This window comes from Ailuropoda melanoleuca, chromosome 6 (genome assembly GCF_002007445.2).
Source record: "Ailuropoda melanoleuca isolate Jingjing chromosome 6, ASM200744v2, whole genome shotgun sequence".
Lineage (NCBI taxonomy): Eukaryota > Metazoa > Chordata > Mammalia > Carnivora > Ursidae > Ailuropoda > Ailuropoda melanoleuca.
The window spans coordinates 76,222,056-76,240,781 of record NC_048223.1 but is presented as its reverse complement, the minus strand read 5'-3'; the positions used below and the strand labels follow the sequence as shown (position 1 = coordinate 76,240,781).

Sequence of the window (18,726 nt, the reverse complement as noted above, 5' to 3'; positions counted from 1 at the left end):
TGCTAAGGAAACTCTTGAAGAGGAACTTTTTATTTGCAAGTCCTCTGGCATCATAATCAAAATATTTTTATTCTATTTCTATAGCAGGAGAGACGATCCATTTCCATCCCCAATACTGAAAAACACGTTGAAAAACACGTTATTAGTAGCTTAGGGGCTAAACTCTCCCACAGTGTTACTTTGCAAAGAGAACAGCTGAAAAACCCACAGAGTAGAGGAAGTGAAGTTTCTCAATTCAAAGAAGCTTCAAAGTCAGGAAATAGAGAAATTTTACTAGAAGCCTAAACCTAAATACAGTTCAAAAGGAACAATTCCCAACTCACTGTTGTCCAGTTTTCTTTTCACTGACTCCTTTATGCTTAGTCAATAAGTAAACGGGTACCAGCGACATGGCAGCAGGCACAGAAAGTTCAATTTAACACTTTTTTGTGTACACTCGTGTGTTGGGACAAGGGGAGCGGAAGGAAAGGCGGAGAGCTTCTGGGAATCCTCCCGCTTTCCCGCCTTAACACTAAGGAGACGGGGCCCGAGGCGGGGGCGGGGCCCGAGGCCGGGGCGGGGCGGGTTCTCCGTGCCCCTCCCACACGTAATTCGCCACTATCCCAACAGGCCCAGCGGCTAGGAGAGTCACGTGAGGGTGGGCGGCGGAGGTGGAGGTTTTTCTCCGCTGGTGTTTCGTCTCTATGATTGTCAGAGGCGCGCGGCTTTGACCCAAGAGCGTTGGCCGCTCTAGTGTGGACAGGTGAGTCCTGGGCTGTGAAGGGACAGCCATTTAGGGAAAACGAAAGGGAAGGCAGGGCGAAGAGGTTTAAGGGATATGACCTCCAGGGCCGGCCGTTTGTTGGCTCTGGGATCCGGCGACTTCTCAGGTCTGACGGTATAGCTCTTTCCTCTTGCGCTCAGCTCAGGGGCCTGAGAGGAGTCCTTAGTCGTGTCTGCTTCCCGTCCTCCGCTTTCCTTCACCTCACCTCGTCCCTTTTCGCTGTCCCAGAGATCTCCCAGTGCCCAACCGCAAGGTTCACTTGGGCGCCGTCGTCTCTCGCTTCTCGGGCAACCAGGAGACGCACAGGTAGATTTGAGTGGTTCCGCTAGGGTTTGTGGATGTGGATGGAAGTGGGTGATGGAGTTTACACTTAGATCTCTGATGGGTAGAAATATTAATCATTAAATCGAAAAAAAGAAGAAAATCAGTGGGGACCCGAAGGAGCAAAACAAAGTGCAGCCTTCTTGGACTGTTCAGTTTTTATCTATTCCAGTGCCTTCCCGTTCTCATTCTTACTCAGGTTTCCCTCCCCATCCCATCCTGGCCCACCATAAAATGTTTTGAGAATGAGCCGAGTGTTACTTTGTGTGAATGTTGAGAGAAGACTTTAAAAAAGGCTGTTCGTTAAGTTGCTGTCTCTGCAGTCTTACGGTTTCTTTTTCTTCCTTTTCACATGCCTAAAGAGTATTGTAGGTATTTGTAAATATAAGGAGAATAACCATTTTGTGGCTAAGGGACTAGAGTAAAATATCCCACCTGTCGTATCTGGAAAGACCCATTTTTTTTTTTTTTTACTTTTATAAATGTTTTTATTTCAATTTTTAAGGTGGTTTGGATATACCTTTTGAGCCCATGCTGGGTGTAGATTTTACTTAAAAAAATAAAAGTAGACAACAACAGTACGGTTCCTCTTTAGGAAAACTGAGGTGTCATTTCCTGAAGAGGAGAGAAAGGTTGCTGGACAGACAAAACAACATATGTTCACTGAAATAATTTTACATGTATTTTTTTTTTTTAATTTAGAGAACTTGCTTTCCTTTCCCGGTATAAATTAATTGTATTTTACAGTTTGATTGTTATTTTTTTAAATGTCTATTTTTTTAAATGTCCATTTTATTAACTAATGGAATTTGAAATTTAAACTCTTCAAGTAGCATATGTTATATGTTTGGGAATCAGTACGGAAAAGTAGAGTCTCAAGTAAAACTCCCTGGGAGAGATGGTACTAATAGCATCGGGCTTACATCCTACAACCTTAGAAACTCCAAAAGAGAAAGAACTTCCCTTTCTCTGTGATTCCAACGGACTACTGTATGGGAATTTTATTAACCCGACTTGTCTTATTGCCTATCCTAGAGGCAGTCTGTATGGCCAGAGTGACGGATGCTTTGTGTCGTCAGGATTGGATCTTGTTCTCACCACGGAGTGGGGTGTCGGGGCATATAGTTTTAAACCACCTGAATTAAGTGTAAGCAACACCAGGGTGCTTGGCTGGCTCAGTCGGTAAAGCATCCTCCTCTTGCTGTGGTCATGAGTTTGAGCCCATGTTGGGTGTAGATTTTACTTAAAAAAATAAAAGTAGGCAACAAAAGTACGGTTCCTCTTTAGGAAAACTGAGGTGTCATTTCCTGAAGAGGAGAGAAAGGTTGCTGGACAGACAAAAACAACATATGTTCAATGAAATAATTTTACATGTATTTTTTTTTAATTTAGAGAACTTGCTTTCTTTTCCCTGTATAAATTAATTGTATTTTACAGTTTGATTATTTTTTTAAATGTCTATTTTTTTAAATGTCCATTTTATTAACTAATGGAATTTGAAATTTAAACTCTTCAAGTAGCATATGTTATATGTTTGGGAATCAGTACGGAAAAGTAGAGTCTCAAGTAAAACTCCCTGGGAGAGATGGTACTAATAGCATCGGGCTTACATCCTACAACCTTAGAAACTCCAAAAGAGAAAGAACTTCCCTTTCTCTGTGATTCCAACGGACTACTGTATGGGAATTTTATTAACCCGACTTGTCTTATTGCCTATCCTAGAGGCAGTCTGTATGGCCAGAGTGACGGATGCTTTGTGTCGTCAGGATTGGATCTTGTTCTCACCACGGAGTGGGGTGTCGGGGCATATAGTTTTAAACCACCTGAATTAAGTGTAAGCAACACCAGGGTGCTTGGCTGGCTCAGTCGGTAAAGCATCCTCCTCTTGCTGTGGTCATGAGTTTGAGCCCATGTTGGGTGTAGATTTTACTTAAAAAAATAAAAGTAGGCAACAAAAGTACGGTTCCTCTTTAGGAAAACTGAGGTGTCATTTCCTGAAGAGGAGAGAAAGGTTGCTGGACAGACAAAAACAACATATGTTCAATGAAATAATTTTACATGTATTTTTTTTTAATTTAGAGAACTTGCTTTCTTTTCCCTGTATAAATTAATTGTATTTTACAGTTTGATTATTTTTTTAAATGTCTATTTTTTTAAATGTCCATTTTATTAACTAATGGAATTTGAAATTTAAACTCTTCAAGTAGCATATGTTATATGTTTAGTTCATGTGGTCTGGAGTATTCAGCTTTTCTAATCTCTCTCTCTCTCTCCCTACCTAGCCCCACCTGTCCCTTACTCATTCCTCCCTCTGGAATAGTAACCCTAGCTGCCGTTAGGGAATGGGACGATGACCGCTGTGGCTGCTTCCTGCTGAAATGGGGCGGCGGGCTGTGTGGCAGTTAGAATCTATCCAGGGGTCGGTCCTGGCGCTTGTGGTGTGGCTCCAGGTGGTCATGATGGGCAGCAAACAGTGTATGCATCAGGACATGCAAAAGGATGAACATGAAATAAGTATTAGGCCCAATTATGATCACATCCCTTAGATAAGATCCCCAATTACCAATTTTGTCAAATAGATCAGTGGATATCTTGATCTTATTTAATTGATCACACATGTCCCCTATTATCTGGGACATCTTGCAGGAGTTTAATGTTAAAACAATACATGTGAGGAAATTTCTCACACCCCAAATGGTGTAGCAATAGTAGACTGTCAATAGTGGCACAGTTCGAGAAGTCCTACTCTGACTTCGTTTAATTCTTGGATGAGTGCATTCAGTGCCTGGGTAGTATCATTTAGAGTCCTGCTGAGCAAGCATACTGTTTTGCTTATTTTATATTGCAGTCCTAACATAAGTCCTGAAAGTCCTATAGTGAGCTTTGAGGCTGTTTTTACCAGGAGGGCTGTTCTATGCTTGGTTAAAGCCTTTGTTTGCAATCCTATGTTAGTAGAGGGGCTTCTAGGATGAAAGACTATGAGGGATGAAACCATCAAGAAGCCCTTTTTGTTTGAGGTCTAGTCTTAACACTATCCTAATTACAAGGAATCACTGGCAAATGGGGGAAGACTTGTCTCAGGAGATAAGGGCATCCCCAAGTGCATCATCATCCAGTCTAATCATAAGGAAAAGTGGGGCCATCCATTATCTCCCTGGGGAATGCTCTGGCTTTTAAAGAGCGATTTTGTCATCCCAGCCACATAGAATTGATTAAGGTAATAGCTGAGTTACACAGTTGTTGGGGAATCTGTCCCGTTTCCCAGTTGTTCAGGTAATCTGTGCCCATGGGGTCCTGTTACCTCCAGAAAATAACAAGCAAGGAGATTGTCTATACATGAGCTATTATGGCAATTTCTCTGAAGTTTACTACAAGTTGTCTAGCTTAGGCAAACATTCAAAGACAATCAGAGCTAAAATTTAGCATCCACAAAGGTGTATTGTTGAAACATAATTTTTCTCTATAATGACCCTCATTTCCAGATATCCAAATAAGACTAATTTGTTTGAAAAACAAGTCCAGTTTTAACAAACAGCATAATTATTTACATAAGCTCAGCAAGAATGATTGATCACATAGATCTTTTAGAATCTGCTTTGCTGGAACTTTTATAAGGAATCTCTAGGTTGAACTAGCTTTTCTAACTTTAAATATATTGTGTTTTTAGCCCTTTTGTTAAAATCATTTATTGATAAATATTTTTATTACTGTGGATAAACTTGATTAACAAATTTTAGTTTATAAATAGTAAAAATGTTCTGAGTAATTTAAGTATATGTAGTCAATATGGTTGAATGCTTGATTCTTTTAATTATTTGTTTAAAAATCTGTTAGTATAGAAACCACTTCATTTTGAGCATTGTATGAAAAATAAACCACTATAATCGTCACAAATTGCTGTCACTGGGTATTAACTTTAAAACTATAGTTAACATTAATGTCTGCTTTTGTATCTTTATGGATTATTCTGATGGTTCATTATATTTTAAGAGAAAATATAATTGAAGTAACATTGTTTACTCCACTATCTTGATTTTGTTTAAAGAAATGTTAGCAGTTCAATTCAGTGGACATTTGAGCTTAATTGTTAACATTGGTGTCACAGACTAGTTTAGACCAATTCCGTCACTTCTTGATGTTGATCAAGTTATTTAATCTCTCAGAATTTGAGTTTATTCCATTTGCAAAATACAAATAATAATACTTAACCCAGGGGGTCTTGTGAAGAGTAACTTAATGTATGCCAAGTGCCTAGGATATAGTAGATTCTCATTAAATGTTATTGTTAATAATAACAAGAAATAGTGTCTAAAAAGATTTTATCTGCCCAACTTCAGAATGTTTAGCCCCAGGAGTTTAAATGTATATGTAGGTGTTAAGGAATTAATCAGGTTATTCTTTTTTCAATTTGTCTTTATTTTAGAAGGGTCGTGGGTGTTTTTTGTTTTTTTCTTAAGTAGGCTCCATACCCAGCGTGGGGCCCAGTGTGGGGCTTGAACTCAAAACCTGAGATCAAGACTTGAGTTGAGATTAAGAGTCAGACACTTGGGGTGCCTGGGTGGCACAGCGGTTAGGCATCTGCCTTCGGCTCGGGGCGTGATCCCGGCGTTATGGGATCGAGCCCCACATCAGGCTCCTCCGCTATGAGCCTGCTTCTTCCTCTCCCACTCCCCCTGCTTGCGTTCCCTCTCTCACTGGCTGTCTCTATCTCTGTCGAATAAATAAAATCTTTAAAAAAAAAAAGTCAGACACTTAATCAACTAAGCCACAATTTTATCAGATTTTTAATTCCATGTTGCACATATAGCAATAAACTAGAAAAATTTGTTTAAACTACAGAATTATTGGTGGACTGCCCAAGTATTTGAAGATTGCCTGGTCTATGTATGATGGCTGTTAGCCTGGAGGAATTGAGAAATTTTTGCACAAATTCTCAGGGAAGTTAAGATTAAGTAAGTCTCACATTCCTTGACTATACAAGGGGAGCTAGGGTTGAGCACCTTGGGTGTTCAGGTCAGAATTTATGGTGACTTGTGGTAGTAGGCAGAAATAATAAAAATGGATTTGTTTTTATTTTAAAGGATAAGTTCAGGGTGATACTTCTGTGAGGTAATGCTTTAAGAACATGTTATGTTGGACACCTGCGGGTGGAAGAGTTTGGAATGTTACTTGAAAAACCAAAAAGGCAACTGTGGAATTGAATAACTGTGAAAAGTGATTGACATTATATATAATTAATGATCTGGCATTGGGAAGTTGGTAATTGCCATATTGGGAGGAGAGGTGTTTTGGCCCTATTTATGAGAAAATAAATAACTAGAAATGGATTAGTCTTTTTTCCCCCAAACAAGTAGAATAACCAGTTTTTTTGCAAATTGTAAACATTTCCTCGCCTATTTTAAGTTCAAGGTGGGTTTTACTGACTATGAGAAAATTGAAGCTTTAGTGTAATCTCAGAGAAATATATTCCCATAATTCATGTCAGGTATACAAAGAATATTTACATTTCTCTTCAAAGTGATTTAATGTTGGTCATTTAAAACTTAAAGTACCTATCCTAATACCCTCCTTGTTCAGAGTGGGGCAGTTACTTGGTATCTATTACAAGCGCTACTTATAATTTTGCTTTTGCTTTTTAAAGTTTGTTCATTGAGTAATGGAATTAAATCTGCCTGCCATTTTTTTTCCTTTTTTAAAAAAAAATAAACATCAGTACTTTGTTTACTGTCCTGTTAGGATTAAGTGAGCATTCTATAACATGACACAGAGCATTAGAATTTAGCTTTAATATAGATCTTCCTTGACTTATAATGGGGATATGTTCGATAAAGCCATTGTAAGTTGAAAATACCACAAGTGAAAAATGCATTTAATACACCTTACCTACTGAACATTATAGCTTAGCCTAGCCTACCTTAGACATGCTCGGAACACTTACTTCAGCCTATGTTGGGCAAAATCATCTAACACAAAGCCTGTTTTATAATGAAGTGTTGAATATCTCATGTAACTTATTGAATGCTGAAAGTGAAAAACAGAATGGTTGTAAGGGTCCAGAATGGTTGTAAATGTGTTGGTTGTTCATCCTCATGATTGCATGGCTGACTGGGAGCCGCACTGCCCAGCATCAGAAGTTATCGTACCATGTATCATTAGCCTGGGAAAAGGCCAAAATTCAAAATTAGAAGTACGATTTCTACTGAATGTGTATCACTTTTGCACCATCGTCATGTTGAAAAATCCTAAGTCACACCATCGTAATTTGTGGACCATAGGTATATTTTTCTAGTTTAGCTCTTATGACTCTACCATGCCTTCCCTCACGTTCTAGTCATAGTGAACTACTTTTGCTCCCCCCAGCAAGCCATGTCGTGTGTGTGTGTGTGTGTGTGTGTGTGTGTGTGTGTGTTGTTGTTGTTGTTGTTTTTGCCTTTGCATAGGCTGTTACTGTGTTTGGAATTCCTCACTACCATCTTTCAACTGGTGAGCCGCTGTTCATCTTTACATTAGATTGAGTTGTTCTTCAGTTCATAAAACTTACCCCTACCCTCAAGTGGTTATTTTTTTTGGTGGTTCCCATAATAATTATTTTTACCTTTTAAAAATATTCTTATTTCGTGGAACAGTTGCATGTATTTTCTATGAGATGGAGTGATTCTTGATGCCAGAAACAAGTCTTATATATCAAAATATCCTGAACATGCAACAGAGTGCCTGTAGTCTCTACAAGTTCAGAACATGTTTGGGGAATATATGAGTAAGATATTTCATCTGCTTTAAAAATTGGAATAGATATAATCTCTGCCCACTGTAACCCATATCAGTCTGATGCATTTAGAAAACTTACTTGAACACATCTGGTCAATTCCATCCACACATTCTACTACACATCAATAAACGTGTTTTATCTGTCTAATATATACCAAGGCACTGGAGAGGGAGAGAGAGAAGAAAAACATTCCATTCATTAAGGAGCTCACAGTCTAGTGGTAGAGGCAGACAGATGAATTGTTAATTACAGCTTAGTTTTATGCTAATTGAGATTCAAATTAAAAACTCAGTTTATCAGTTTCAGTAGACACATTTCAGGTGCTCAGTAGCCACATGTGGCTAGTGCTTACTGTATTGAACAGTAGATATAAAACATTTCTATCATTGCAACATTTTATTTGACAGAGCCGTTGTAGAACATTATATGCTTGAAGCAACATTCTGTAGTTTCAGAGGATAGTTAATATTCATTTCAGTCATATTTTTTGTTCAAATTAAACTTGCTTTTAGATTTGAAAATTGTGTTTTTAAAAAAATTATCAAGTGGATTTTGTTATAATACACTTCAAATAAAGCAGCATTGCTCATTTTTTCAGGTCTTTGATCTGTGATAACATTTAAATTTTAAGTAGTTTCAGAATTTGATTTTTAACTTCAGCATTGATAAGATCTGACTTTCTATCCTAATAATTTCTGAGATGGCAGTGAATCATTATAATGGTTAAGAACATTGGCTTTGGGATCAGAGAAACTTTCCTCTGTCATCTTTTGGCTGTGACCTAAGGCAGATTTCTTAAAAGCATTGAGCTGTGGTGTCCTCAGTGAAATACGAGTAATAATAATACTTGCTGCAAAGGTTATAGAGGATTAAATAAGGTAACAGATATTAGGCATTTAGCATAGCACCCCTCACAGAGTAGTGTTCGTTAAATGCTAGCATTAAAGAAAGTTTTGAACAACCAGATGTTTAAAAGAAAACAGCTTTTTGAGGAAGTTGGAGAAATTGGAATAGAGACTGGATATTAGAACATACCAAAGAATTAAAGTGAAATTTGTTAACTGTAAGAGTGACAAGATTGTGTGGAAAGAAAACTCCATATTTTTGGAGACATACTAAAATACATAGCAGTGAAATGATAGAATGTCTGAGAGTTGCTTAAAAGTAATTCACAAAGACATAAGAATAAAGGGACAGAAAAATTGGTTTTAATATCCATTTCTGGTGAAGAAGAAATAACAGGTACCATATTTACCCTCTTGCCTGAAACAGTTTAAAAGGCAGAAAAGGTGTACAAAACAGTAGTTTCCTAGATTTTGGACATTGTACAGCAAAGGAAAATGATCCCTGATAGATGGGAAACAAATGAGGTGAACTCTGTGACTGCACTGGTTTGCTGCCTGGAAAGTTTCCCACCTGTAGAGCAGGGAGGGGTATCCCATACAGAGAGCATGGTGGTCTCCTTGAATTGAGACACTTTGGGGAGGTCAAGGCAGGAGGAGTTTGCGGGGCAGAATACTAGATATGAGAAAGCTAAAAGGGGTCTCCCCCTCAAGTATTCATTTGAGAACTGATCAGTGCATACATGTGAGGAAACTACTTAAGCTAGGAATAGAACCATCTGAAAAGAATAGAGAACGGTACTCAAGAGTTTTTGCAGAGGCAGAAGTAGTGTTTTTTCCTACCAGCCAGAGTGGAAATTGTCCTAATAGGTCATCATGTGGACTACTCAGGAGGACTTTGTCTTAGTAATGGGATAAAATTAGGTGCTTCAGCCCAACCTGGAAAGCTTAAAAGCAAGACCTGGAAGAGTCAGACTGTTTCCAGGAAACTTAGTCATGTCCAAGAGCTAAGCTCAAGAATAGATATAGGAATACAAAAATATCCAACACCCACCAAGGTAGAATTCACAGTGTCTGGCATGTAATCAGAAGTACTAGGCATGCAAAGGAGCAGGAAAATATGACTGACCTATATGATGGCAAGGAAAAAGTCAGTCAAAACCAAAATAAGTGACAGGTGATATAATTAGTAGAGAAGGATATTAAAACAGTTTTTATAATTGTACTTCATATGCTTAAGAAACTAGAAGAAATACTGACTCTTTTTTTCTTTTTGGAGAGAGAATGTGTACAAGCAGGGGGTGGCGGGGAGGGACAGAGGGAGAGGGAAAGAATCTCAAGCAGGTTCCACGCTCAGCACAGGGCTTTATGCGGGGCTTGATCTCAGGACCCTTATTAGATCATAACCTGAGCTGAAATTAAGAATCAGACACTTAACCAACTGAGCCACCCAGGTGTCCCCAGAAAGACTGAATATGTTAAATAGAAACATGTAAGATAAGAAAAAGACCAAAATGTGGGGGAAGTTGTGCTTGTGCATGTGCAGGGATGGGGGTATATGGGAACTCCTTGTACCTTCCACTCAATTTTGCTGAGAACCTAAAACTGCTCTAAAAAATAAATTTTATTGGGGTGCCTGGGTGGCTCATTCAATTAAGCGTCTGCCTTCGGCTTGAGTCATGATCCCAGGGTTCTGGGATCAAGTCCTGCATCTCTCCCCCTGCTCATACTTTGTCTCTCAAATAAATAAAATCTTTTAAATAAAGAAAGACATTTTATTAATTAAAAAGAAAAAAAAGAAAAAGACCAAAATGGAACTTTCGGAGATGGAAACTATAATGTCTGAGATGAAAAATAGACTAGATGGAATTAATGGCAGATTAGACATTGGGGGAGACAATTTATGCCAAATCTCATAAAATACACAAAATAATCTATGAAGAGTTCTTGCTAAAGGTACTTAATTTGACTTTGATCATGCTTTTATTTTTTTTTTAAAGGTTTATTTATTTTTGAGAGAAACAGGGAGCAAGTGAGTGGAGGAGCAGAGGGAGAGGGAGAGAATCTCCAGCTGACTCTCCCCTGAGTACGGAGCTTGAATCTCATGACCCTGAGATCGTGACCTGAGCTGAAAGCAAGAACAGACTCTTAACTGACTGAACTACCTAGGTGCCCCTCTAATCATGCTTTTAGATGTAACTTGAGTATATAGGAAATAAAGGGACTGGAGAAACATTTAAGCCATACTAGGAAGAAGCAACTAGATAAATCCAGAATTTGAGAAATGATGCAATATAGTTGCCCTGTTCTCTGAAAATTAGAATTGTGCTGTGATTACACGACTTGGTGGATATACTTAATTGAATTGTGTACTAAAAAGTAGATAAAATGGTAAATTTTATGTATATTTTACTACAGTTTTAAAAAATATACCATTTTAATCATTTTTAAGTGTACTGTTGGGAGGCATTAAGTATATCTGCATTGTTGTGCAACAGTCACCACCAATCATTTCCAGACCTTTTTCTTCTTCCCAAACAGAACACTATACCCAGGAGATGGTAACTCTCCTTTTATTCCTCCCCCAATCACTGGCCTCATCACTCTACTTTCCATTTCTATGAATTTCACTACTATAGGTTCCTCATATAAATGGACTCTTATAGTATTTGTCTTTTGTGACTGGCTTATTTCACTTAGCATAATGTCTTTAAGATTGATCCATTTTGTAGGATGTATCAGAATTTCCTCCCTTTCTTAAAAAATTGTTTTCATTGTGGTAGAATACTCAACAATATAAAATTAACCATCTTAACCATTTTAAGTGTACAATTCAGTGGTATTAAGTACATTCAGATTCTTGTGATACCATCACCAACATCCATCTCCAGAACTTGCAAACATTTTATAATACATCTATTAAGTAGTAATTCTATATTACCACTTCCCCCCAGCCCCTGATACCCATGATTCTGCTTTCTGCCTCTGTGATTTTTGACTAAGTACCTCATATAAGTGGAATCACACAGTGTTTATTTTGTTGAAACTGACTTTTTTTTAACTTAGCATAATGTTCTCAGGATTCATCCATGTTGTATCGTTTGTCAGAATTTCCTACCGTTTAGTGACTGAATAATATTCCATTGTATGTATAAACCATATTTTGTTTATCCGTTCATTTGTTGAAGGGCACTTGGGTGTCTTCCACTTTTTGGTTATTGTGAATAATGCTGCAGTGAGTATGGGTGTACAAATACCTGTTCAAAGTCTCTGCTTTCAGGGGGCGCCTGGGTGGCACAGCGGTTAAGCGTCTGCCTTCAGCTCAGGGCGTGATCCCGGCGTTGTGGGATCGAGCCCCACATCAGGCTCCTCTGCTGTGAGCCTGCTTCTTCCTCTCCCACTCCCCCTGCTTGTGTTCCCTCTCTCACTGGCTGTCTCTATCTCTGTCAAATAAATAAATAAAATCTTTAAAAAAAAAAAAAGTCTCTGCTTTCAGTTCCAATGGATATATTCTCCAAAGGAGAATTGCTAGATCATATGGTAATTCTATGTTTAATTTTTTGAGGAACTGCTGTACTGTTTTCCATAGCAGCTGCGCCGTTTTACATTCCCATCAGTGGTGTACAAAAATTACAATTTCTCTAATATGTTTTTTTCTGTTCATTTCCCTGATTAGAATAGCAAGGTTTATGGTTAGAGTCTTTTTTTTTTTTTTTTTAAAGATTTTATTTATTTATTTGACAGAGATAGAGACAGCCAGCCGAGAGAGGGAACACAAGCAGGGGGAGTGGGAGAGGAAGAAGCAGGCTCATAGCGGAGGAGCCTGATGTGGGTCGATCCCATAACGCCGGGATCACGCCCTGAGCTGAAGGCAGACGCTTAACCGCTGTGCCACCCAGGCGCCCCTATGGTTAGAGTCTTACTTTGCATTTTAATTGTTTGCATTACAAGGAAGGTATTTAGGAAGATACGTCTTAGTGAAATTTATGTTACATAGTAGTTTTTATTTGAATTATCACCATCAGCAGCATCCTGTTATTAACTTCCAAAGAAATACTTTTTCATAATTTATTGTGTTAGACACTGTGCTCAGCTTTATACAAGCATTTTCTCATGTCATCCTTCTCATAGTCATTTGCAGTGAGTATTATTATCCCTGTTTTATGTAAGCATAAAGTTGCCAAGTCAGGAACCAAACACAGATCTGACTGACTTCAAAATTAATGGCTAGTAAGAGGTCAAGTTAGTAAGTTCAAGTGTCTAGAATATATGAATTAGCTAGATTACCTTGACACAACTTTCTGATCCACGGCTTATAAAAACAAAAGAGAACAAAATACACAACAATACAAACTTATCTACATGTTCAGTAAAGCTTTAATTTACGATCTAATTTTGTGTTAATTAAATCCTAAAGTTGAAAATAACATCTTCAAGTAAGCAAGGGAAAATCTAACAGAAACGAAGGAAGGAAGAAAGAAAGAAAAGAAAGAAAGAAAGAAGTACCTGGGGAAATAGAAGTTGGAGTAAAGGTAAAAAAGGCAGGACAATATGCAGTGAAATATCTGATACTGCTGTCAGCCTAGCAAGTTCATTTCTAGAGAGAACATAAATACAGACAGATTGTTATAAAGGAGTATCTATAAAGATGTCTGTCGTGAAGACTAAAAAAAATTCCACTGAAATTGTTATTTATGTAGAAAGAGACTTCCTTTGACAGAAATATATATTATTCTTACACATTGGTCCGTAGCACTGATCAATTCTTTGCTGTTGAACAGGACTCTGAGTAACATATCATGGGCCCACAGTTGAGTTCTGACATGGAATTATTGTTCATTTTAATCCTGGTGCCCCATGTTCCATATCTGAAAATCAAATATAGTGCAAATGAGAGAGTATTCATTGGAGCACTTATAAAATATAGAGTTCTCTACAAATGCAAGGTGACATGGTTATTAAATATCGATTCCTTTGTTCTGTCTTCACGTATCATTTCTATATCACAGTAGGATTTAGAGCTTTTAATTTAATAGGGAAGCCTGTAAAGTATCCTAACTCTGTTCTGTGGTGCTTGTAATGCACTATTGTTGATCATAGTTTTATATTATATATATAATATATATTCCTTATTAAAAAAAATTTGCTCTTACGGTGGTCAGTCTCACCCTTTTGTAGAGTTAGGCTTAGTCAACTGGTACTTTTATGATACATTCCGATGTTAAAGCTTTATGGACAAAGCAAACAGACTTAGCAATGAATGAATTAGCTAATCAGCAAATTACAAATGTGGACATGGTTTCAATAGACCATTTAGTTTTATGCTGTTGTATGATTAGATTAACTCAACCTAATAACAGCTTTTTGAATGTTTGAGTGTCATTAAAAAAGAATTTTATATATATTACATATAAATATAGCATATATGAAGTCTACATGAAACATATATGTATACTTTAAAGAGTAATTGTAAAAGTGAATCATGTAGGTAACCATCACCCAAGCCAAAAAAGGAACACTCTCATCACCTAAGAAGTCCCCCATCTGCCTTTCCCTAATCATAGCCCTCTTCGGGAGACAAATAACCACCCACAATTTTGGTGATAATCATGGTTATGTGTGTCACTAAACACCTTATTAGTTTTGCCATTTTGGTGGCCATATCTATATGATTTCATATAGATGAAATCCGACTATATATATTCTTCATGATTTGCTTCTTCACTCAACATTATATTTGTGAGACCATTTGTTACTTGTAAAGCATTTTTGGAGGGATGCAAACTTTCCTAAAATTAATTTTGTGATTCTCTATCTTCTCTTTTCTTATAAGTTTGTTTATTTTTTAGTAATCTCTATATCCATTATGCGGCTCTAACACATGACGCCCCAGATCAAAAGTTGTAAGCTCTTTCGACTGAACCAGCCAGGTGCCCCTCAATTTTTTTTTCTTTTTTAGAAACTATTAATAAAGTTTGGTTGTTAGTCCTTTGATGGTTATATGAGTAGCAACTGTTTTGTCCCTCTCTGGACTTTGAAGTGTTTTTTGATGTTGTCTTTTGTATTGTTTTTATGGTATCTTTTATGATGCATTGTGTGTTGTTTTTATGGTTGCTTTTAATATACCTTATCAGTCTTTTATATTTATTTTTTTTTATTGTTTAAGTTTTTTTCCTACTGTGATGCCATAGAGATGTTCTCTTCTATCATCAGCTAGAAACTTTACATTTTTTCCTTATATACTGAATGTTTAATCCACTTAGAACTGATATTTGTGTATTGTGAATCCATTTAATTCTTTCCCTATGCATACTCAATCTTCCTTGTCCTGCTGATTTGGTATCCCACCTCTGTCATGGTTGAAGTATCTATTTATGTGGATATGTCCTATTTTTACTGTTGTTCTATTTGTACCTCTGTGGTAATATCACATTGTCTTAGATACTAAGATTTGTAACTAGGCTTAATGTTAGAGTGGGTTCTCCTACCTTGAAGTTTTTTGTTTTTTGTTTCTTCCTAAGCATGTCTTAGTTTTTCTTGGTCGACCACTTTTGTACGTCTGTATTCATTTTAGGTTCAGTTTGTCAAGGTCCAGTAAAATCCCATTGAGATTTTCATTGGGATTGCATTGACGGTGTAGTTTAGTTTGGGGAGAATTGCCATCTTTACAAAATGTTGTTTTTCAGTTTATTAACATGATACTACATTTATTTAGGTCTCCTTTTAAGGAGGTCTTTCAGTGAAGTCTGCTAATTTTCTCTATCACTTCTGGCACATCTTATTAGACTTATTCATACGTCCTTTATATTTTTGCTTTTTCTTCTATTTTAATTTAATTTTATTTTTAAAAAAGTATTTTATAAAAGCAGCTATATTGAGATTCATTGAAGTATAGTTTACTTACAATAAAATTTACCCTTTTTTTTTTTGTACACTCAAAGTTTCAGTAAACACAGTCATGTATTCACCACAATAATCAAGATACAGGACAGTTCCTTTCACCCCCAGAAATTGTCTTATGGTCCTCTGTAGCCAACGTCTTCCCCTAACTTCCAACCCTGGCAACCTGGTTTGTTTCCTGTTGTTAGGGTTTGGCTTTTTTACAGTGTCATACAAATGGAATAATACAGTATATAACTTGGCTTTTAAGACTGGTTTAAGGGACACCTGGGTGACAAAGTCAGTTGGGCATCCAACTCTTGGTTTAGACTCAGGTCGTGATCTCAGGATCCTGGAATGGAGCCCTGCCTCAGAGTCAGTGCTCAGCAAGGAGTCTGCTTATCCCTCTCCCTTTGCACCTCCCCCCAGCTCTCTCTCTTTCTTCCCCTCTCAAAAATAAATAAAAAATAAAATCTTTAAAACTGCTTTAAAATTATCATATAGTAAAATTAAGTTTTTTCTCTTGGTGTACAGTTCTATGAAATTTAAATTATGAATTTTAATAATATAGATTCATTTTACTACCACCTCAATAGGATACAGAAGAGTTCTCAACCCCCTCATACCCTCCTCCACCTCTTGTTTCTTGGCAATTTACTGACAAGTTCTCTATGGATAGTTTTTTCTTCTTAAGAATGTGTGTATATACGTGGAATCATACAGTATGTTATCTTTGAGACTGGCTTCTTCCAATATAATGCCTTTGAGATTCCTCCAACTTGTTGAATGTATCAAGAGTTCATTCCTTTTTAATTGCGGTTGTATTCCGTTGTATTGTTAGGCTACAGTTTGTTTATCCATTCAGCTGATGAAAGATATTCTAGATTTTGGCAGTTAAAATAAGTGTAAACATTCAAATGCAGCTTATATGTGAGCTCAAGTTTTCATTTCTCTAGGGCAAGTACACAGGAGTAGAATTGTTGGGTCATATGGTAAATATATGTTAAATGTTATGAGAAAATTTCAAACTGTTTTCCACAATGGAGGTACCATTTTGCATTCCCACCAGCAATGTATGAAAGTTTCACTTGTGTTGCATTCCTGCTGCATGTAATATTGTTAGTAATTTTTCTTTTAACCAAATAGGTATGTAATGGTATCTCATTGTGGTCTTAATTTGCATTTTGCTAATGGCTAATGATGTTGAATACCTTTTTATGTGCCATTTATTTAGGAATAGAGCTGCTAAGAACATTAATTTACAGTTTTTTGTGTATGAACATGTTTCATTTCTCTGTGGTGATTACCTAAATGCAGCTAGAATTTTTCATACATTGCTAGAGATCAAGTTTGAGGTAGTGCTAGAGTATACAATCTCTAGAAACCATAGACACGACACAGGAGAGTTTACATCCACTTGCGCTCTTCTCAATAGATCTCACCCAGAAGCTTACCTGTGACATTGGGGAAAGGGCAGGAGACAAAGTGCTTCCCAATGATTCAGCCCATAGTAGAAGAGCACACCTCACAGTGAGAAAAACAAAAAGCTCGTTTTAGATCTAAATAACAAAAGTCTTAAGCCATTGGAGAAAGATAGCAAACTCTGTCACCTCAGGTGAAAATCCGTTAAATCTAGAGGAGCGAGGGGAAAAGAAAAATCCTCAACCCCTGAGGGAGGGGCAGAAAACTGTTGGAAGCCCAGATTATCGTAAGTCTGTATCTGAGGAGAGAAAACCCCACGCACAAGACCCAGAGAATGTCTGTCCTGAAAATTGTGGCTATCCCAGGACAACAGAGAACCCATCACCAGGCTAGCACACACCAACTAACAAGCTCTCAGGAAAAATGACATACTTTATCTACAAGGGAACAAAGATAAAAATTACAGCAAACTTCTCAGAAATGACAAAAGCCAGTTTCTGTTGCTCTTCCTTCATTCCTGAATTGCCAAGTTTCCTTCCAATATTTGTTTTTTCCCATCTGAAGAACTTTTTGTAGTTTTTTAGAGCAAGTGAGCAAGTGTGCAGGCAGAGAATTCTCCTAGAATATCATGTTTTGACACCACAGATCTTATTTAAATTCTATAAAGAATGTTGGTGCCTTTTTTTTTTTTTTTTTTTTTTTTTTTTTTTTTTTTGCCTTAGCAGGCAGTTGGCCTAGTTAGAGTTAGGCTGCAAATTCTGACCCACCTTTTATGGGTTGTAGTTCCAATGTCAGTTCAGTTTTCGTAACTTTGCAGTACTATCCAGACCTTTCCCTTCTGTGTACCACACAGTGGCCAGTGGTGGTGGTCTGCCCCCTATTTTAGTTCACATATCCTTTGTTTTGCTGCTGATGGTGGGATCCATACCTGTGCACCTTGGATCCATGAGCTCAGGATATCACACTGAGCCTTATGGTTTCACTTTATTGAACTTTCCTTCTCTGTGCTATTCCCAACATTTTTTTGCTCAGAAGGACCCCTTTTTGACTTAATCCTGAAATTTTCCTTTTCCTCCTCTGTCACATATTTTGATTGTATCAGCCTCTTAGATGTAGTGACCAGAGGATGAAAAAATAAGTAAAAGTGATCCCTCAATGCTCTTGGAGAAGAGCTCCTCTGGTCAGAGAGAATTTTTCCCTTTTTTCTGATTTTAGAAGTCTTCCTAACTGCTAGTTATTCTGCACTGCTATAGGTGTGCTTTGTTTCTGGGGTGGGAGGAAATGAGAAAAGGCACACACACACACACACACAAATCCAGAGAATTTCTCCCACTCTCTCTTACTCAGAGAAGCCCTTTCCCCAAATAAATGGCCCTTTTTGGAGATCTGCCTGCATCCAGTGCACACATCTGGTGTCAGGCAAACTTTGAATTTTGATATGGAGAGATCAGAGGAAAAAATTGGGAAACTCACTGCCATTTCAGTGCTACCTTGAGTTCTGTTTCATTTTCCGTTCTGCCTGCTAACATACTGCTTTTCAGAGTCCTCAGATTATTATTCCATCCACGGCTTTTAGTTGCATTCAGTGGGAGACAGGAAGGAATGTGCTGACTTCATCTTAACCCAACCAGAACCTCTATTTATAGTCAAGTTCTAAATACTTTTTATTATGAGATATTTAAAATATGACCTGAGCCGAAGGCAGCCACTTAACCAGCTGAGCCACCCAG

At 37.5% G+C, this 18,726-nt stretch overlaps 1 protein-coding gene across 2 annotated transcripts in view; it reads left to right on the top strand.

Moving 5' to 3' along the window:
- The first annotated feature begins 596 nt into the window (after positions 1-596).
- Positions 597-18,726, top strand: part of MICU1 (mitochondrial calcium uptake 1) — a 249,274-nt gene continuing 231,144 nt past the window's right edge. For both annotated transcript variants that reach the window (XM_034662666.1, XM_034662665.1), the window contains exon 1: positions 597-742. The gene's annotated coding sequence lies outside the window, so the exon portion shown is untranslated. The remainder of the gene's footprint in view (positions 743-18,726) is intronic.